The sequence below is a fragment of the Papaver somniferum genome, chromosome 10 (assembly GCF_003573695.1).
Source record: "Papaver somniferum cultivar HN1 chromosome 10, ASM357369v1, whole genome shotgun sequence".
NCBI classification, from domain to species: domain Eukaryota; kingdom Viridiplantae; phylum Streptophyta; class Magnoliopsida; order Ranunculales; family Papaveraceae; genus Papaver; species Papaver somniferum.
In genome coordinates, this window is record NC_039367.1 from 137,326,647 (window position 1) to 137,349,990 (window position 23,344).

General features: G+C 37.8%; 1 pseudogene; it reads left to right on the top strand.

Moving 5' to 3' along the window:
* Positions 1–10,154, top strand: part of LOC113316276 — a 39,351-nt pseudogene extending 29,197 nt beyond the window's left edge.
* Positions 10,155–23,344: the final 13,190 nt, after the last annotated feature.

Here is a 23,344-nt window from a genome sequence, read left to right on the forward strand (position 1 = left end):
GTATGCTGAAAATGAGACTGCAGCCCTGGAGGCTCAAGCCTTGCAGAATTTAGGAGAGTCAGAGGATGAAGACGAAGATTCCGATGGTAGTCGCACCGGTTCCGATGGTGATAGCTCCAGTTCTGATGATGAATCGACTGAAAGTCCTGAACAGCCTGGTAATGCTATACTAGCTTGTCTGTTTTTGTTTGCTTTGGACTTAAAAAATATGAGTACACTCTTACACCATGTTTACTCTTATTTTGGGTTTTTGAACTATAAAAAGACACAGGAGCTCCAAACAATACAGTAGAGTCTAAGGAGAATAATGTTCGAGGTTTAACAAGATTGAAGAAGCTAAAGAAAAATTTTGACGGCGAGAAGCATGTGATAGAATTTGATAAGTTTGGTCGATTTAAGGGGAAATATAAAGCTGAAATTGCTAGTTACATGGGTGTATTGGTACGTCGAGACGTTGGTCTAAGGCACTTGAAGTGGAAGGAAGTGAATTCAGTGATGAGGGATAAGTTATGGCACGAACTATTGGTATGTATATGCTGATCTATATTGATTTTTAATACTATATTTGTTATTAATTTGTTACCTGCCGTTAACATCTCCATATTTTGGCAGCGGTTTTATGAAATTGAGGAGACTATGAGAAGACAAATTATGAAATATTTTGGGGAACATTTGCGCAACTTCAGAAGAAAGTTGTATGTAAAGTTCATAGTGCCCAATTTGGGTAAACCTGCTAAACTAAATATTGTTCCTAAACAATATCGTGTCATTGTGAACCAAGAACAATGGGACAAGTTCGTAAAGTGGAGGTTGTCTGATAAATGCAAGGTTGTATATTGCACGTTTTAGTTTGAAAATATTGATATTAATTTCATTAATTAGTCTAACTTTTTTATGAATGAAATTCTTTAAATCTGTATGCTCAGGAGTTGTCCATTAGGGGAGCTAAGGCGCGTAAGAACCACAAATATAACCACAGGACGGGAAGAGCAGGGTATGCAGGGCTGTTGGAAAAATTAGTAAGTCCAGTTTGTTATACAAAATTATTATTATTTCCAGTTTAAATTATAGTATTATCTATCTAATTTTTCTTCTTGTGTATTTTATAATTACTAGATTAATGAGAAAGAGATCCTTGAAGATGAAAATCCTTCACGGTCTTTACTATGGAGGAAGGCACATCAAAACAAAAATGGAGAATACGATGACGATGATGTTAGGGAAAAAGCAGCTCAGCTTGTAAGACGACTGAAACTATCTAGCTATTTGTTTTGTGCTTGAGTAAATGTGAAAATAATTTTGATTTAATTGATTATCACTTCTAATCCCTTAATTCTTTTTTTGTGCAGGAGGATTTTGATAAGCAGCTGGAAGATGGAACTTTGAGAAAACAACCAGGCAATGATTCTATCACCCTTGTGTTTGGGGAAGAACATGCTGGGCGTGTAAGATGTATAGGCAAGGGAGTGACTCCAACAACGTACTGGCACCTGCCACGGAAAGGAGCATCCAAGGAGCACATTGAACTGAAGAAACAACTGGAAGATGAAAGACGCGCGAACCAAATGGAGAGAGATAGGAAGGATGCAGAAATGAATGAAATGAAGGCAGCAATGAAGGCACAAGAAGAAATGATGAGCAGCTTAATGTCTCAGCTAAAATCTCAAGGCATATTGAAAAAGAAAATCAAAAGCAAAAAGGCACGGGTATGTTTAACATCATCCAAGTAATTTTGATTAAGTATGTATTTCCTAATAATTCTGCAGTATCTAATATGTCAACTGCACTATATAGAAATCTCCTATTAGAGAGAAGTCTCTTATGCTTGAATTCCCTGTTACAAGCATTTCTCCGACTGAAAGGAATGAATCTAATACAAATAGAAATGACCCTGAATCTGAAAATGTATCTCAGTCTACGGGATCGAAAGATAGTTCTGAACTCCAAATGGTATGTTTCTTTTGCAGGTATTTAAAATATATAGTGCTTTGAGAGTTCCATTTTTTGTTGATGTTAATATAGCGTATATTTTTGTAGTCTGGAAAATACAAACAAAAGTCTCCTGCATCTGAGCATCTACCCCTTAGTTCACCAGACAATTCTCAATCGAAAGACAAAACTGAACTTTCAACGGTATGTCCTTCTCACAGGCATTTAAGCATTTTGAGATTTGAATCTGTTGATTTCAATATAACATTTCTGTTTTGCAGATTGGTAAATGCAAACTGGCTCATGCTTCACTGAGAAATATCATTGCATGGGGTTCGGTTCTTCCATCAGTGCCAGGTCAGAAGGTTCATGGAGATCCACTCCGGGATGATTGTGTCAGAGTGACGGTTGAAAAGTCGATATTAAAGAATCATTGTTTGCCAGTCCCATCTACTCATCTCAAAACAGTAGAGGATGCTGAAAAATCTATAGTAGCTTGGCCTAAAGAGTTTGTGATCTCTTGCTCTAGTGTAAGTTGCTTTATTATACATGTTTATTACCTTCTGCATCCTTACCATATAACTGTTAACATGGTTTTTTCCCTTAATTATACATCCACTGGCTTGCTGCAGGGCCATCCACTTTCAGACCCCGGTGAACATGATTCTGACCCAAACGATGAATATGATTCTGACCCAAACACTATGAAGACAAAGAAGAAGAAACCTTCATATATGAAGAGCGGGGAACTAAAGTCTCGGAGATCCAGCAAGAGACTCAAGACTGCAGCCTAATTATTAATAGAAATAATCGTGGACTATAGGATTTGGATGTTTAAACTTTTAAGTCTCTCTTTGAAAGTTTGTTTTCTCAAGGTTACTGCACAATTATCAGATTGAGATGTTTATTATATTGTGAAATGAAATTATTTTGGTACAATTCTAATTCTAGTCTTCATTAATTTTTTATGGATGGTTATTTAGGTGATTTTTGAATAGCTACATTGAAAACACTTGATGTGTCCAAAAGGTGAACAATAGCTACATTCAAAACACTTGATGTGTCCAAAAGGTGAACAAAAGCTACATTCAAAAAACTTGATGTGTCCAAAAGGTGAACAATAGCTACATTGAAAACACTTGATGTGTCTAAAAGTTGAACAATAGCTACATTCAAAAAACTTGATGTGTCCAAAAGGTGAACAATAGCTACATTGAAAACACTTGATGTGTCCAAAAGGTGAACAATAGCTACATTCAACACACTTGATGTGTCTTTCGAAAAAATTTAGCCACGGTGCTACAAATTTTTAGTAGCCATAACTTATTAATTGGCCATGTAAAATGTTTATCATGTGTCCAAAAATATGGATGGCCATGGTACCATAGATTAAACGTGACTACAAATCATGTATTAGCCATGTTAAATTATTTTCCGTGTGTCCAAATGATAGAGATGGCCATGGTTGAGAAAAATTAGTGTGACCGCAACTCATGAATTGGCCATGATAAAATGAATTTTGCGTGTCCAATTGATGACAAAGGCCACGACTATAATAAAATTTACGTGACTTTAAGGTAAACTTTAGCCACATATAATTAAATTGTGTGTCTATAAGGATCCTATGGCCACGGTGATAGTGAAAATGCTTAACTACCAAAAAAATATTGAGTACCATATAGACACAGTTTTAGAGTTATGGCCATGGTTAATCATATTTTATAGCCACTCAAAGTTTATGCAGCCATAGGGATACCTTTTTGTCTCGGCACCTTATGCCACATTTTTGGAGTGAAAAAAATCCATGACCAAAAGCCTATGGACACGGTGATTAAGTGTGGCCAATGTAAAGATTTGTACTAGTGATAGAAGGAATGAAAGCCAGTGCGTCCGCGAATCGATTGTCTTTCCTGCATATGTGCCTCCAACTTATTTTTGGAATTTGTGCTACTAACTCTGTGACTAGCTTCTTGTATTTCTGTTAAGATGGCTCATTTGTGCTATATGTTCTTTCTATCTGGCGGATTACCAACTGTGAGTCACTAGTTATTCTTGCATCTCCTAACTTCATATCAAATGATAACTGTAATGCGTGCACCACCACCTTATATTCAGTTTCGTTATTGGTGGATGCGAATTCCAACCTGAATGAGTAAGTCATTCTTCCCCCTGTTGGTGAAATAAAAACTATTCCAATTCCATTTCCTTCTCCATTTTATGATCCATCCACCAGTATCTCCCATCTATTTGAATTATGATCTGTCAATAAATCTTTAGGATTCCCATGTTCTTCATCCACATCCATCATTTCTTCAACATGTTCATCCTCTTCCAATGGAAATTCTGCCGATAAATCTGCGATGACTTGCGATTTTGGTGAAGATAATATTTCATACTTGATATCAAAGTCCCCTACTTGTGCATTCCATCTTTCGATTCTTCCTGATCTTTTTGAATTTTTCATTACAGACTCAAGTGGTACTTTTGTCAATACCTTAATATTGTGGGCTTGAAAATAAATACCGAGTTTCTGTGTTGCATAGACGTGCGAGAATTAGCTTTTCAATCTTTGAGTAATTTTTCTCTGCGGCATTGTATGTTTTACTTATGTAGTATATTGGATTTTCTACTCCTTGATCCAAACGTAGCAAGACAGTAATTAATGCGTGCGATGTTGATGCCAAATATATTAACAATTATTCTCCTGGCACTGCTTTCTGCAAAATAGATAAATTCATTAGGTAATTCTTTATATTTTGCAGTGCTTTGTCGCATTCTTCCGTCCATTCGAACTTGGTCCCCTTCTCCAAGATGTTGAAGAAGTGTTTGCACTTGTCTGATGAACGCGAAATAAACCGCCCCAATGAAGCTAACATTCCATTCAATTTATGTATATCTTTCACAGTCGCGGGTGATGGCATGTCACGAACCGCTTGTACCTTTTCTGGGTCGACTTCTATTCCCTCCTTGGATACAATATAACCTAAGAATTTTCCTGACGCAACTCTGAAAATGCACTTTTCTGGGTTTATCTTGATGTTGAATTGCCGCATCTTCTCAAATATTTCTCTCAAGTTGTCAACATGATCTTCCTACTCTTCACCAACATATCATCGACAAAGACCTCCAATGTTGTATGTATCCATTTTGTAAACATTTGCTCTACCATTCTTTGATATGTCGCTCCTGCATTTTTCAGACCGAAAGGCATTTTTGTATAACAATATAATCCTATGGGCGCGAAAAAAGCAGTATGTATGTTCTTTGTCTTCCTCATCCAAAGGAATTTGATTGTAGCCTTTATATCCGTCCATTAGTGAGAGACTATCATTTCCTGATGCTGCTTCAACCATTTGTGGTATGTATGGTAATGAAAAGCTGTCCTTTGGACATACCTTGTTTAAGTCACTAAAGTCGATGCAAATCCTTATTCCATTATTTTTCTTTGGTACCACCACCATATTTGCTATCCAATTTGGGTATTTTGCTGGCCTTGTTATTCCTTCCTCAAGCATCTTCTGTAGCTCTGCTTCTATTTGAGGATGATATGTGGTTGCTATCTTCCTTATCCTTTGATTGAATGGTCGTGCGTTCTTGTTGATTTACAATTTGTGGCATGCGACAAAAGGATCTATTCCTGACATTTCTTTCATGCTCCATGCGAAAATGTCTTTGTATTCGCGTACGATGTTGATTGTTCGTTCTTCTTCTTCTTTTCCCATATTTGTTCCAATTTTTAATATCTTTGGTTCATCCTCTGTTCCAATATTTATTTATTTTGTCGGCTCTGCTGCGGTAAAGTACGCTTTTGGTTCTCCTAGTGGTGTTGGTTCTTTTATTTTGTGCGTCGGTGCGCCCTCTTCTTCTGGAATTTCACTTGGTATTCCTCTTCCTTATCGTGCTCTTATCATATATATTCTTAATTCTTCTTCCTTTCTTAGCTCCTTTGCTTTTCTATACCGATCTTTTCGCTTCCTCGCGCCTCCTTCGTAGTTTTTTACATCTATCTGGCCGTAGATCTTCGCACTCTTTGTATCTCCTTTGATTTCTCATATTCCACTTGGTATCGGGAATCTCACACATTGATGGAGAGTTGATGCTACACCTTTTATCACATGCACCCATGGTCGCCCCAATAGCATGTTGTATGGTTAATCTACATCGACCACACACAATGTTACCTGCATTTCTAATTTCTCCCAATAGTATTCACACGGTTATTTCACCTTTTGGTTTTGTTATCTTTCTGTTAAAACCATGAATGTTGTATGTAGAACGCATCATATCCGCGTCCTTGTATCCCATACCTTTCAATGCGCGATAGAACAAATTAACTACCGAACTACCCGTGTCTACTAAGGTTTTGTCTATCGCCCACTATTCTGATTCTTTCGCTCCTTCATTTTTTTCTTTTCGCTCTGCAGTTATTGTAATCACCAAGGAATCTGTTCGCCTTAAGTTTTCTTCCGTGATCTCGTCCGCTGCAAACGTTATCTTCCTCTTTTCCCATTCTTTTAAGGGAGATATTTTATCCACTGTCATGATCTTCCTTCCTTCATAATCGCGCTTGTGTATTCTTCCTGTTATTCCTGCATGGAAATATGCATCAGAGATATTCGTTTTAGTTATTGAATTACATTGTATACTTCTGCCTCCTCCTTTCGTTCTGACTATCCTTATTTCCTCTGTAGATGCTTGCCGTCCCATCTTTGTTTTCTTGTTAACAAATTAACGAAAATTTGTCCCTTAAAGAACTGAAAACCTGAACAATGAAGATTGTTTTTCTGAGATTAAAACTTTTGGTGGAATTTTTTAGATCTAAACTTCAAAAACTTTCAAAGATTCCTAACGAAACGTTGATATACTATGAGGAATTCAACACTTGTTTTTAAAGAAATTCACCAACAGGGTATATCATTCCGAATTGTTTTCTAGCGCCAAAATGTAGTTGTGAGAAATCTCACAACCACACTTTTGATAAAATGTATAGAACAATCTAAGTAATCTCCATGAGAATCACAAGAACATTCATTAAGATCTTCAAATTGGATACAAAGTGATGAAGAAACCCTAACTTGCTCTCCAAATAATCTTTCTCTCTCCTAAATATCTTGTCTAAGCTCTCCAAAAGATCTCTCTCAATACAAGGTCGCTCGGATCCTTATATAGGAGTTTACATAGTGGATGACAGCTAATAAAGCCCTAATTTTGGATCTGACGTGTGTCAATGTTGCGTGGATTTTATCATTGACGCACGACTTCTTTACTATCGCACGACTCTTCACACTTTACTCGTGATTAAGCTGACGTCATCTAATACGTCATTCTGGATAAGCTTCATGCGGTTGTCTTCGCTTTGTCTTAATGATCATTATTTCACATGCTTATTTGGTGTGCGGTATTTTGTATCCGCTTCCATAAAGCAAATGCTGGATTTTCTTATGATTATCAGCAGGTAGATGTTCCTGAATATCATGGGCGAGGTGAAAGGGCTCCACAACCTGTGTTTTATCAAAATGTAGGAGAGGCTGAGTATACAGTAAGTGTCTACATCTATATGCGGTTGCTAGATTATCCTGCAAGTAAGATTTCCATATTAACAACCTACAATGGTCAGAGACTGCTGATTCGTGATGTTATCTCTAGACGTTGCTCAGATCCCTTGATTGGTCCACCTAACAAGGTCACGACAGTTGACAAGTTTCAAGGTCAGCAGAATGACTTCATCTTACTGTCTCTTGTCCGTACTCGCGCTTTTGGGCATCTTCGTGATGTTAGAAGATTAGTTGTCGCCATGTCTCGTGCACGACTTGGGTTGTATGTGTTTTGCTGCCGATCACTGTTTGAACAGTGTTATGAGCTAGAACCGACTTTCCAGCTTCTTTTTCAACGACCTGATTGACTTGGTTTAATCTTAGACGAGACGACGTCAGACACAGATCGTGATGTTGGAAATACTAGAAAGGTCCATTTCGTTAGTGGCATTGAAGAAATGGCTAAGATCGTTGATGGTCAAATGTGTTAGGTCTATGAGGGAGACAGGATATAAGATTGGGACATTAGATTACAATGGTGAATAAATGTAAAAAACGAATTTGTATTTTTTTTAAATGATCGCGTATTATTTTTCATCAATGAAATTAGCATTATGTATTTTGAAGTTTAATTAGTGTTAAATGTGTAATGTTCAAGTCATTCTGCAGTATGGGGACTGAGTCTGAGATAATGGCTTGAGAACATGACATAGTTTATGTTCTTCAGGTGAGATGATTTGAACTCCATTCAGACGAAATATTACAAGGCATTATAGTTAAGATTTCTCAGTCCATAATTTTCTACTCCAAGAAGTAACGGCAACCGTTTCTTAAGATACAAAATAGTCCCACATTGGACAAGGGGATTATAGGAATCTTGCATATATCAAATTCAGATTACACTCCTAATCGCCAATCCGTGATGGTTTGGATGCCCAACTAATAGTCCGACATGGGCTATCAGCCAATCTACAAAATTTTCAAAGGAATTGAAACCCGGGCCTCTCCAACTGTTGCTGATTGGTTTTTGGCAAACCTACCAAACCCTGGCGTTGCGATCCTGCAATTTCTCTGTCATTTCAGTGTAGTTTTGATGTTGTTGTATGTATGTGAACAGGAAACATCTTGTCTTCGGGACTCGGCACCAAAAAAAGAATACCTAGATTTGAATAAAGTATGACCATTAATGGAAGAAAACATCTGAATCTTATGATCTAAATCGTCCCACATTAGGATTGCAGCGCTAAGGCGCAAATTATCTGATGACTAAAGAAGGAGAGGCTAAGTATATAGAGTTACCTAGAATGGTCAGAATCTACTGATTCGTGATGTTATATCTTGACGTTGCTCACATCCCTTCGTTGGACCACCTAACCACAGTTGACAAGTTTCAATGTCAGCAGAACGACTTCATCTTACCATGTCTTCCTTTGGCTAATAAGCTAGTCATTTTTTTTTTATACGAGCTAATTAGCTAGTCATTGAATTCCGTCTCCTTGCTAGATTTTTCTCTTCCACAGAAAAACCGTAGGAAATTCTAACACATATCGGAAGCCACAGCTAGCCTTTCCCTCGTCGACTACCCAACATAGAGCTGCATTGAGAAGGCAGTAGCGTCAGTAAACAACTAAGGTGTCAAACAAAACTTTTATATTCTGATTCATAAAATCGAAGGGATGGAATAAAATTTTGAAGTTGGGATTTTCTTCCTTCTCTTCCTTTGGTTAATGAGTCATTGATTTATCTGTCTCTTGTTAGATCTTGCTCTTTCACCGGAATTCATTTGCTTCGCATCTTCTTCACCTAATGCTTTCAATGACACTAAGGTGTTCTTGTGAGGGACTTCAGGAATAAAATTCTCACCAAAACTCACAAGCATTCTAGCAGTTGAAGCTTCTGGATTCTGGAGCATAACATTTTTGCCAAGGTATTTGTACCATAAAAGCCCACACTCTTTGTAAAGGTGATCCGCCCGACCCTTGGATCATTGATGGTAAGTACCAAGAAGCGGAGTTGGATTTAAGTTGGATTACAATGGTGAATAAATGTAAAGATCCAATTTGTATTTTTTAAATGATTACGGTTTTTATTTCCATCAATAAATTAAGCGTTATGTATTTTGAGGTTTAACTAGTGTTAAATGTGTAATGTTCAAGTCAATCTGCAGTTGTGTTTGCGAATGGAATTCTTTGTCGAATTATCTGAATTTTTCCCCAATTCTTGACATATTAGATTCAGGATATTGAGGGACCATTTGTGTGCTTGTTAAATCTTGTTGGTAACCTCAGTTTCACCAAAAAATGGACTGCCAAGTGCCAACCCGACGGCTTATCATGATGCTATTATAAGTAAGGATTTCTCAATCCATAATTTTTTACTCCAAGTGCTAACGGAAACCATTTCTTAAGATACAAAGTAGTCCCACATTGGACAAGGGGATTGTAAGAATCTTACATATATCAGATTCAGATTGCTTTCCTTCAGCCAATCAGCTATGGTTTGTTTGGATGCCCAACTAATAGTCCGGCATGGGCTATCAGCCAACCACCAACCAACTTTGTGGAAAAAAATCGGGCCTCTCCATCACTTGCTGATTTGTTTTTTTGGCAATCCTGCCAAACCCGGGCCTTGTTGTTTCTATTGCTGATTGGTTTTTTGGCAATCCTGCCAAACCCGGGAATTGTTGGATGAGTTACTACAAGGCATGCATTCTGATACAAAGTGAAAATCTTCAGACATATATAGGAGTTTGTGCAGAAGCTAGTCTGCTAACTCCAAGAAGTAACGGCAACCGTTTCTTAAGATACATAGTAGTCCCACATTGGACCAGAGGATCGTAAGAATCTTACATATATGAGATTCAGATTGCACTCCTAATCGCCAATCAGTGATGGTTTGGACGCCCAACTAATAGTCCGACATGGGCTATCAGCCAACCTACAAAACTTTTCAAAGGAATTGAAACCCGGGCCTCTCCAACCGTTGCTGATTGGTTTTTGCAAATCTGCTAAACCCAGGCAGGTTACTACTGATTCGTGATGTTATCTCTTGACGTTTCTCACATCCCTTGATTGGTCCACCTAACAAGGTTACCCTTTCTTCCTTCTCTTCCTTTGACTAATTATAATTAGCTAGTCATTGAATTCTGTCTCCTTGCTAGATCTTGCTCTTTCACGAATTCATTTGTTTCGTATCTTCTTCACCTAATGCTTTCAATGCTCAATCAAACTCCTTAAAGGTTAGCGCCCAAGAGAATAGGCAATAAACAACTCTATTGAATACAACTTTTGCATTATGCCTTTTGTCTGTAAAGGCTCTCTCATTACGCTCTTTCCAAATGCTCCACAGTATAGTTGTAGGAATCATATTCGAGATTGCAGTACTGACCTTATTGTGCCGCAAAAGATGCCAAGCATGAACAGCTGCAGTAGTTTCACCAGGCATAGAGAAAAACCAATGAAGCTTACCCAAAATCTCTTCCCAAACTGATCTAGCAAAACTGCACTGCACAAAGAGATGGGGGATGGATTCATTCTCATTACAGAAAAGACAAGTATCTGGTACATCCACGCCTCTTCTAATGAGAAAATCTCTCGTTGATAATCTGCAATGAGAAATGAACCATAAGAATAAACTGATTTTGGAAGGACGCTTTAACTTCCAAATATGGCCAAAAATTGAGTTAACGGGACCATCATCATTCTCCTGAGTAAGAGCATCATATAAAGATTTTACAGAAAATTGCTTGTCTTTTGTCAGAGACCATTTCAGCTCATCTTCATCACACTGATTAAAACTGAAAGAAGCTAAGTCAGAAGAAAGCAGATTCAACTCCACTCTAGCTGCAACATTCATTGAAATCCCAAATAATAGAGTTAGCAACACAACACCCATTTCAGCGATAGATAAGTGTTTTCCTCTAGTAAGAGCATAAAAGTTTGGATAACAGGTTTTAATTGGATGATCATACAACCAGTTATCATCCCATAATCTGGTTTTAGAACCATTGTTCACATTAAATTTCACATACATGCTGAAAATTGTGTTGTATTTCATAATAGTTCTCGAAACAGAAGTTCCAAAAGAACATTTTGGAGACCCAATAAACTTCACCAACACAATATTTTTCAGTCGCAATGGATTTCCATAAAGCATTTTCTTCAACTACATATCTTCAAGACCATTTAGACAAGAGAACCAAACTTCTTCCTTTCTTATCATGCCAAAGAAAGTTTGTCAGTATCTTTTCCAACTTCTTAACAACAGAAATTAGCATCTCAAACAGAGACACACAGTACACAGGCAAACTACACAAAACATTGATGATGAGAGTGATAAAGTCCGCAAATCTTAATACCTTCGTTTCATAGTTAATATTTTTCATTAATTGGGCATGCTATTGGCTATGAGCCTGTTCAGTGATAGAGTGGGAAACTAATCATAGGGCATGCTAATGACTATGGGCCTGTGCAGTGATAATGTAGGAAACTAATCTTTCGACTCATAAGGATTCCCGGGTCTGTCCTTGCCCCGGATCTTTCAAACTTTTGAAGCGAAAAGGTATGCAATAGGGTACTGCGTCAGCTGATGAAAAAGATTGTGCGTGGGATGGGGTATGGGTGTAAAAAAAACATAACTTGGATTAGCTCGTGGGTGGTTCCCCAATTATATTTGGATAGTTATAGAAAGGAAGTCTTGAGTGGTATCTGTTTTGGGAAACGGTCCTCCGAAAACTGAAAATAAGTCGGGAGTCGGTTTGGGAGTTGTATATAAACAATCCATGCCCCCTCTTGTCCTTCACTTTTCTATCATTTAAGAAAACAAATTTTATATCCAAAAATATATTTCTTTTATATTTTTGGAAACATAATTCATGGGAATCAAAGACATGTGTCAACATATCATTTGTCCCCCATGTCCCCTTCGAATTTGGCCCCATCAAAAATTTTCTCGCTCAATATGACAATGTTTGAGTGCTTTGTAACGTTCATGGTCAGTTTATTCACAACCCAGTTGAAACCATTAATCATTGTTTCATTATTTGTTTGATTGTCTATGCTATGCTATGTAACCTATGTTATAAATTCAAGAAATCTTTTATGTTTTATTTCATTGTAGACTTGTAGTTAATTCTCTCGCTGAAGTTGTTTATTTTTACACTTTTAAATAGGCATCTTCAACTTTCTTTCTTTTTTTGAATCAAAAGGAAAATTCATTGATTATCAAGTAGTTCTTACATGAGTTTCCTTAGTGATCCATTCTTGAATATCAAGAGGGGAACTATCTAAGAATACAAAATCAGATTTTGAAGTTCTATCCTTCTTGGCAATCTTATCTGCCACATTATTGGACTCTCTTTTAACTGAAACACATTTCCAGCTTCTAATCCTACTCAACAAGAACTTAATATCTAGAATGAAAACTTGATTCATCCAATGAACACATGAGTTTGGTTCATTAGTCGATCTTACTAAAACTTCACTATCAGACTCAAAAATAACATTGCTTAAGTTTCTTGAGATTTCCAGTAAAACAACTTGCTTCATAGCCCTGCATTCCAACTCCTCTACTTTTATTCCTTGCTCCATTCCTCCATTAATATATTTCCCTTGCACACCAATGCAGGTACCTGCAAAATCCCTTATAATTAGTCCAATTCCACCCTGTAAATTTTCCTTAACAAATGAAGCATCAAGATTAATCTTTAGATGACCAGCATCTGGTGGTTTCCATCTCTGCATCTGCAATGAGTCATTCATTGTTACTGTAGTATTAACATTCAAAAGCACAAGTTTATTGATGTTATCAATTGAGAGTAATCTGTTTGGAATATGGTTCTGAAAAACTTTTGTGAATCTATCCTTCCAAATAGTCCAAATTGCAACCATTAAGACTTTATTAATTTCTTGCCTATTTATACCTGCACCAAAGATTATTTTATTACCTACAGAGAACCAAGAGATTACCCAATTTCTGAATGAACCATGATATGCTAAGATATGTCCTACATTTATTAAGAGCTAACCACAAAGATCTAGCATAAGGACAATCAATGAACAAATGATCACTGGACTCACTAGGATGGTTACACAGGCTGCAATGGAGGTCAATACCATGTTTATAACTATAAAGCCTGTCCCTAGTAGGCACAATATTCCTAATACACTTCCAAGCAAACAATTTAACCTTGTGAGGCAACTTGACCTTCCAAAGTTCTTTCCAAACCTGAGAGGGAATTTGATTAGCACCAGCAGTAGTATTAGGTTGACTAGATAAAACTCTATAGACACTTTTAACTGAAAAGATACCTTTCCTGTCTGGTAACCAAACAAGTGTATCATTCCAAATAGCAGGAACATACATGTCAAGAATTCTATTAGAAGAATATGGTGAAAATAAGTAGTGAATTAAAGCAAAATCCAATTTATAGTACCTACATGAAACAGGTCCGCAACATGAGTATAAGACTTAATGTTCACTAAACCTTCAACAGGAACAGGGGGATGATCAAGACCTATAACCCATTTGTCCAGCCAGATATTTATTTTTGTACCACACCTCACAGCCTAGAAAATATTCTCTTTAATTGTTTCAATACACCTATAAATGTTCCTCCATATCCAAGAGAAGTTTTCATTCAGCTTTTGTAGATGAAGAATACTACAGCTGTGAAAGTACCTAGAGCTCAAAATCTGAACCCATAAGAGGTCTTGTTCATTTATAATTTTCCAAACTAACTTACAGATGAGAGTTTCATTGAAAGTTTCTAAGTCTCTGAAACCTAGGCCTCCAATTTCCTTGGACTTGTTAATGCTTTCCCATGAAATAAATTTGATACCTTTCCCAGTTTTGTGCCCCCACCAAAAGTTCAAACCGCAAAGAATCAAGTTTTTTGATCAATGTAGAAGGGATTTTAAAACAACCCATTTGATAAGTAGGCAAAGAATTTAAAACAGATTTAATTAAAGTAGACCTACCAGCTTGATTAACAGTAGTACCAATGTAATTATTTAATCTAGCTTCAAAAGATTGAGCTATACGATCAAAGGATTTTACCTTGGAATGACCAAGCAATAAAGGTGCACCAAGATACTTTTCAGAATCAGTGACTAAATACATATTAAGAGCAGCAGCAAGGTTATCACAAATATCAGGGTCAAGATTCTTGCTAAAATAAACACAAGATTTATCAAAGTTAAGAATTTGACCTGACAGCTTACTAAAGTCTTGAATAATCTGCAGAATTTTTTCAATGTTCTTCATATCATCTTGACCAAAAATTAAGATATCATCATCAAATAATAAATGGGAAATAGTAGGGGCTTTCCTAGATACCTTTATACCAGTGATGTATTTATTAATTTCAGCAGCAAGTAAAGACCTAGAAAGGAATTCCATGGCAATAATAAATATATAAGGGGATAGAGGATCCCCTTGTCTTATGCCTCTAGTAGGATAGAACTGCTCACAAGGGGAGCCATTAAGAAGCACATTAATACTTGTTCTAGAAACATATTGCATGATTAAATTGCAGAAATCTTTACTAAAACCGAAACTCTCAAGAACTTTATTGAGAAAAGACCATTCCAATGTGTCAAAAGATTTTGACAGATCTAATTTAATAGCCATAGTACCACTGAGACCATCTTTATGTTTCATGGAATAAACCAATTCATGAGCAATAATAATATTGTCATGGATGGCTCTACCTGGCACAAAAGCAGCTTGACAAGGGGAAATTAACCTTTTAAGAAGTGGCTTGATCCTGTTAGCCAAAATTTTAGACACAATCTTATAAGAAACATTACAAAGGCCAATAGGTCTAAATTCAGAGGTTAAGACTCCTAGGCACCAATAATATCATTACCCACAGTAGACCATTGTGATTGATAAAATCTTGCTTGGAATCCATCTGGACCAGGTGCACTCCAAGCAGGCATGTTTTTAACAACATTTTCAATCTCAGATTCACTAGGCATATAAAAAAGAACCACATTATCATCATTAGTAACAATTCTAGGAATATTAACAAAATAATGATCAGGAAAATCAGGATTTGAAGAACAAGAAACAACACTAAAATGATTAGTCAAAAGCATACTAAGATCATTCCTATCTTTCAGACAATTCCCATTAAGATCACAAAGAGCACTAATATTATTGATATGAAGTCTTTTGTTAACCATGGTGTGAAAATACCTAGTGTTGTTATCCATATTAAAATTAGATTTATCCCTAGATTTATCACTATAGAATTCAAACTCTATTTTATACCACTTTTCCAAATCATTAGTTAACTCCCTGACTCTATCATGCTGATTACTAGAACTGGTATCATTTTGAGTATTTTCAAGCATGTTCTGCAAATTTTTAATGTTCAACTTAATATCTCCAAACTCCATTCTATTCCACTTAGATAAAGAAATTCTAGCACTATGTTGTTTCTGATTCAACTTAAAAGCAGGGCTACCATAAACATCTACATTCCAAGAATTCTCAAATTTTTCTTTAAAAGTTTCATGTTCAATCCAAGCTCTAAAGAACTTAAAAGGTCTCCACAAATGCTTTGGTATAGGATCTGTAATGAGCAAAACAGGGCAATGATCAGAAGCAATAAAGTTCAGATGTAAAAGTTTAGCACTAGAAAAATTTATGGACCAATCATTATTGTAGAGAGCCATATCTAATCTTTATTTTCTAGTTCCAGTTCCAGAGGAGTTTCTAGCTAGTCCAAGTATAATCCTTACCCTCATAACAAATATCAATTAACCCAACATCATTAACTCTATATTGAACCCATTTATCAGATGTATTGTTATTACAATCTAAGTTAAAATTTAAATCCCCAATAACCAACCATGGATGTTGAATATCCTTTCTAAATTCACACAAAAAGTTCCATTAGGTTTTCTTAGGTTCAGTATAAGTTGAGCCATACACAAAAGATATAAGAACTTGAGGTTTACAAGGATCTAATTGAATCAGAGCATAGATAATGTTATTTTCACAGCCAATAACTTCAATATCAATGCCATCCTTCCACATAAGAACTGACCACCAGCCCTTCCTACTCTGTCTATGCAAGCAAAGTTATAGTAATGAATAGACTATGCAATTAACCTCATTCTACTTTCATCAATCTTAGTTTCACAAAGAAAAATAAAGTCAGGATTTTAGGTTTTAACTAAATTTTGAAATTGCTGCTTTGTGAAATTGTTAGCAATAACTTGAACATTCCATGAAATTATTTTCATTTTCAAACTTAAATAGCTTAAATTCAAAATAAAATTGAGATGAAATTTTAGAATAGATACCTCAGTCCCCTTAGTGTTGCATTGATTGATATCCCTTGCTGTGACCATGTGAGTTGTATGTGTGTTCCTCAGATTGCCATTACTATTATCTCCTTGTTCAAAAACATGAAAAACTGGAAAATCATTTCTCTTCCTTTTACCAAGTCTTTCACCTTCAGTATTAGACCCTTCAGCATTTTCACTAGCAGAACTAACAACATAACCATCCTTAGGTGGAAAAACGGTAATACCCTTATTAGATTCCTTCTTGGAGACGATTGGAACATGGTCACCATTCCTAGCAATTACTATCTGCTTTACTTTTCCTTTCCTAACCTCACCAAAGAAATGAGGTTTAGCATGAGCCTTAACCAGGTAATCAACAGCAGCTTTACAAGCTCCTTTGGTATGATTAATGGTGTAACATTTTGGACAAATTTTGTGTGGATGCTTCTCAAAAAAGAACTTAATCCATCTTGTTATGTTTGCATTAGTAATGGCCATAGCTCCCCTACTCAAAGGATAGTTTAAATCCACTTGAACACAAACCTTAACAGGATCACCACCAACTGGAACACCATCTTCAGGTTCAATTGCCAGAACTGAGCCCATAAGTTTACCAATTTTGGTAATGGCCTTGACATTCATATGTTTTGGCAAAATCTTCTTTATTTGGATTCAGAAACACTGCTTACTCCAATCCAGCTCTTGATGGATAACTTCAGAATTGTAGTAGCGAAGATTAATCAGAAAACCATTTATGCTCGATGGTCTAAAATCAAAGACCTTCTTGCGAGTATCTTCATCTTTAAAACGAAACTCAATTATGTTGTTATCCAACTCAAAGACTTTAGCATTACCAGATGAGATAAAATCCCAAATGGAACCAAGAAATTTCTCCACTGTGCTCAGACCCATTTTCCCCTCAATAAAATTTTTGCCGACCAAGCTGAATTCTTCACCATTGTCTTCCTTCTCTTCAGAATCTTCAGCTTGATGATAGACAACTTCTTGAACATCACCCAGATCCAGCGCAGCTTGCATAAACTGAGCTGCAAGATCCTTAATTGAATTGGAATTTTCTTCTGCCATTTGAAAAGAAGAGGATTGCAAGACTAGAAGAGAACTGTTGAGATGAGAAACACTATGAAAACCCATATTTATAGAACTGTAACCCTAGAAAATCTTGGTTAGCATTGACATTGTAGTTGATATTATTCCTGATATCTCGTGATTGAAAAGATATCCTTGACTGATTATCTCCTCTCAACAGATTGGGCGCTTCCGAGAAAAGTAAGTGATAACTGTAGATACTACCAAGAATAACGAGAGTAATTAACGGAATTTCTTTGTCACAGAATTTTTGAATTTTGAATTTCACCCGAACGTGGCCTTGCCAAACCCACTGAGTTGCAGCAACGATTCGGCAAAGAAGATATTCCAGTTGAAAAAACATGGCAATCATGAAGAACACAGTAGCTTCAAAAAGCTTCAGAACAACTTTGGCAAACGCTTCAATCACAACTATGAACCTGGTAAACACCATATGGGATAACAACAACTTCAAACACATTAGGAGAAAGAATTTAGTTAGCCATCAAAAATAAGATCTAAGAAAATATCAAATTAAGGAAAAGAATAGTTTTAAATGGAAAACTTTTGATTTACTGGCATAAAACAAGTGAAACCGATTAAAAACAATACTGATGAAGATTCAAATCATTAAGAGAAACCAAAAATCTTTGAAGAATCAAATTCTAGTGATGAAAAAATAACTGAGTTGATTCAGTTTACTCGCGGATCCTCAGAGCTTCAACTTGGTTATAATAGTTTGGGGCAGGGATTTGACTCTACGCAATATTCATTAATATTTGCCTATTTGTAGCCGTTCTCTTTGCTGATTGGTTTAATTAGTTGGGTTTCTTGTCATATTCATTCAAGATGCAATATCTTCGATACAGTATAACAAAATTTAGCAGTTCTTCGGTTTAGTGGTAAGTCTAATTAATTTCTGGGACATGGTGTTCGATGCTTTGAGTTGTGCAAATTTTAAATCCTTTATATTGGTTGTTTGAGTATCCAAAACTCTAAATCTGGAATCAACAAAACTCTCCTTTTTTGGTTGGTATAGGCTGGAATTTCAGGTTTCGTTAACCGTCAGAGTGTATTCTTTTTTCTTCAGATTTTGTTAGCATGTAATTAGTTATCTCCCTTGGTTTTCTGAAAGGTTGCAATGTGTTGTTTACTCTTCGTGCCTGCTTGCCACATAATACGGTGAAATATGCAATCATAAGGTAGATAAATGGGACCGAATATGGATCTGTTGCTAATACAAAAACGCAAGGATACTGAAACATGAGAATTTAAATAGTCACTAAAAGGTGAAAGGACTTTTTCATGAAAATCTTGACTCCTACCTCAGTGGCACAATAAGAAACCAATTTCCATAGACGCCACCGGAGACCAACACGACTTTCCAACTCAATGGCTTGAAAAGTTCGATTCTTCCCATTCTTCAGGATTGTGTTCGGATACCAATTTCGATTAACTGCAAAAGTTGGTGAATATTGGATGCTGCATTACAGGGCATAAAATGTCCGCAAAATAGAAATGTTTTTTTATTGGTTCTGAAGTTCAAGGGAGAAAGATTACAAGAACGGTGACGGAACTTCTAAGTTCTAACACATATCGGAAGCCACAGCCTTTCCCTGGTTGACTATCCAATGAAGAGCTCCATTGAGAAGGCAGTAGCTTCAGTAACCAACTAAGGTGTGAAACAGAACTTTTATGTCCGGCTTCACAAAACCGAAGGGATAGAATAAAATTTTGAAGTTGAGATTTCCACTAATGATCTCTTTCTTCCTTCTCTTCATTCAGTTAATGATCAGTCATTGATTTCTGTCTCTTGTTAGATCTTGCTCTTTCACCCGAATTCATTAATTTGCTTCGTATCTTCTTCACCTAATGCTTTCAATAACACTAAGGTGTTCTTGTGAGGGACTCCAAGAAAAAAAGTCTCACCAAAACTCCCTAATGGACAATATATTTCTGTTACCTTATTTATCTGGGAGAATATACGATATGCAATAAAGTCTCCCAGATTCTCCTGTAACTCTATTTATATGATTTTATGGAATAAGAATAACCAACGGATTGATTAACATCCGATATGGTATCACGAGGCCAAAAAAGGTCCTCCTTCTTCTTCTTCCAAAAATACCAACAACACCAATAATCATCAATGGCAAACAATCGATCCTTACCGAGTAATAAAAACACCTTACATCCGGCTTTCGCCGTTTCCAACATCAAAGTTTTGATTCCTGTTACACTAGATATCAAACAAGACGAATACTCTTCATGGGTTCTCCTATTTCAACTTCATCTTCAAGCGCACAACCTCCTTTTTCTTATAGACAGTTCTTCCCCCACACCAGATCTTGACGATGCCACCATCCTACAGCTTGACGCCCTATGCCGTCAATGGATGTTCTCCACCATGACCAAAGATCTGATGCTGACTGTTCTCAAAACTGGAAAAACTGCGAAGGATTTGTGGGATCATCTCAAACGTCTCTTCCAAGACAACAAAGGAAACCGCGCTGCCAGCCTTGAAAGTAAGTTTGTCAATCTAAGATTTATTGACTGTAACAACGTTGATGATTATTGTGATAAGCTACAGGCACTCTCCAGTCGATTGAGTGACCTCGAGTTTCCAATGGATGAAAAACGACTAGTTATCCAGCTCGTCAATAGACTTCCGGAGGAATATAATACTGTTGCCTCCTTCATTCAACAATCGATGCCATCGTTTGACACTGCTCGATCTCAACTACGCACTGAAGAGATTCGCCGTGAACATCAATCTACATCAAATACTCATGCTGCCCTTGCTGCCGGAACACCGCACACCTCCCATCATCTTCCTGTTGTTGCACAGCGTCATCAACAAAAAGAGGATCGCACAGCGCCGTTGCTTCCAAATCCAACAGGCCCAGCGTTTTCTCAACCGCAGCTCCCTACTGAATCAAACAGAAGCCCACTACTGCCCAACCCAGCAATCCCATTTCCCCCTTACCCACACTGGGCTTATCCGGCTACTCCCTGGAACGTTGCTGCACCTGGCCCATATCCGGCTACTCCCTACTGGGCTTCTCCCTGGAATGCTGCTTCACCTGCCAGCCGCGGACGAGGTCGCCAGAACCGTGGTAGAGGACGAGGACGTGGTCGCCATCCTACTGCCGGCCGATCACCGCAAGCCTACATTGCTCCGACCACAGACTACCTACAACCGTCAGATATCGCCGAAGCCTACAGCTCTATGAGTATTCGGACACCTGATGATGATTTCTATATGGACACCGGAGCAACCTCTCACATTACCTCGGATCCAGGTACATTACAAAAAGTTTTTAATTCTAGTAATGTTCGTTCTATCTTGGTGGGAAATGGCAATAGCATTCCGGTAACTGCTAGTGGCTCTAAGTACATAAATCTTCCAACTCACACCCTTCACCTCAACGACACCCTTGTCGTCCCTTCCATCATCAAAAACTTAATCTCTGTTCGAAAATTTACCACTGATAATCATGTGTCTGTTGAATTTGATCCTTATGGTTTTTCTGTGAAGGACTTGAGTTCGAGGAAGACTATTCTCCGATGTGATAGTTCTGGGGAGCTCTATCCCATCACCACCTCCGCCGTGCAATCCTCTTTTTCGCCACCACCTCATCAATATTCTCTTGCCGTATGCTCACCTACCGTTTGGCATAGTCGCCTCGGCCACCCTGGCAAAGCTGTCCTCGATACTTTACGCACAAAATCTTTTATTCAATGTAATAAGGATAATTCTCCAAATCTTTGTCACTCTTGTCAAATTAGCAAACATGTTCGTCTTCCCTTTTATGACTCTCAGTCTACTAGTATTGCTCCTTTTGATATTATTCATAGTGATTTATGGACGTCTCCGTTGAATATAGATACGGGATTTCGTTATTATCTTCTATTTCTGGATGATTTCACCAATTATTTATGGGTTTTTCCACTAAAATTAAAATCCCAAGTCTTCACCAAATTTTTGGAATTCCAATCTTTTGTTCAAACTCAATTCGAACGCCAAATTAAATCATTCCAATGCGACATGGGTCGCGAATTTGACAATTCCACTTTTCACAACTTTTCTAGTAAAAATGGCATGGTTTTTCGCTTCTCGTGTCCTCACACATCATCTCAAAATGGTAAGGCTGAACGCATGATTCGCCGAATCAATGATATCACTCGTACTCTAATGTCTCATGCCTCCGTTCCTCCCAAATATTGGGTTTATTCTCTCCTTATGGCTGTCTACCTCCACAACATTCTTCCTACTAGACTCCTCAATTTCCAATCCCCAATGTCCATCTTATATAGACGCCAACCCACATATACTCATCTTCGCATTTTTGGTTGTCTTTGCTACCCTAATCTCTCCTCCACCACACCACACAAACTTGCTCCTCGCTCCACTAGGTGTGTTTTTCTTGGTTTTCCACCCAATCATCGTGGTTATCGTTGTCTTGACATTTCCACAAACAAAATATTATTTCGAGACATGTCACGTTTGATGAGAACGTATTTCCCTTCTCTATTTCCTCTTGTCCAAGCTCTCCCATACTCACGACCCACAAACCCATCCTCTCTATTCATTCAGATTCCTCCACCTATCCATCACCTGTGCATTCAAATTCGTTGAGCCTGTACCACGCCCAGCTCCGCTCCACCTCCTGAACAAGGCCCATCTCCTTCGACCTTGTACACTCCTCCACACCGCAGGCTAGCTTATCCCTCTCAGCCCATTTCCACCCAGCCCACTTCCACTTCTACTCAGCCCACTTCTACTCAGCCCATTTCCACTCAACCCACTTCTCCTCTGCCACTTCTATACAGCCCATCTCCCTCGACAGCCCAACAACCTCACAAACTCAGCCCATCTCTGTGCCTACCTCTTCCAGCCCACTTCACCAAGCCACCTTCCTGCCCACAGCTTCGAGCGGCATCCCGTCCAACCACCAGGGCCTCCCGGGGCATCTTCCGTCCCATCCAAAAACTCAATCTTCATGTCCAATCCACAATTCCCATTTCCCCTCTTCCCCGTTCTCATCTTTATGCACTTAGGGACCCAAACTGGAATGCTGCCATGAAGAACGAATATAATGCTATGATTATGACCAACACTTGGGAGCTGGTTCCTCGCCCTAGTAACGCTCATATCATTCGGTCAATGTGGCTTTTCCGTCACAAGTTTCACGCTGACGGAACTTTGCAACGTTACAAGGCTCGACTAGTGGCCAATGGCAAATCTCAACAGGTTGGAGTTGATTGTTTTGAGACGTTTAGTCCGGTTGTTAAACCAGCGACTATACGCACTGTACTCAGTATCGCAACATCTCGTTCTTGGGGCATTCGTCAACTAGACGTCAAAAATGCCTTTCTTCACGGTGATCTGGCTGAAACAGTATATATGCATCAACCACCAGGTTTTGTTGATTCCGCTCATCCTGATTATGTTTGTCGCCTCCGTAGGTCTCTTTATGGCCTTAAACAGGCCCC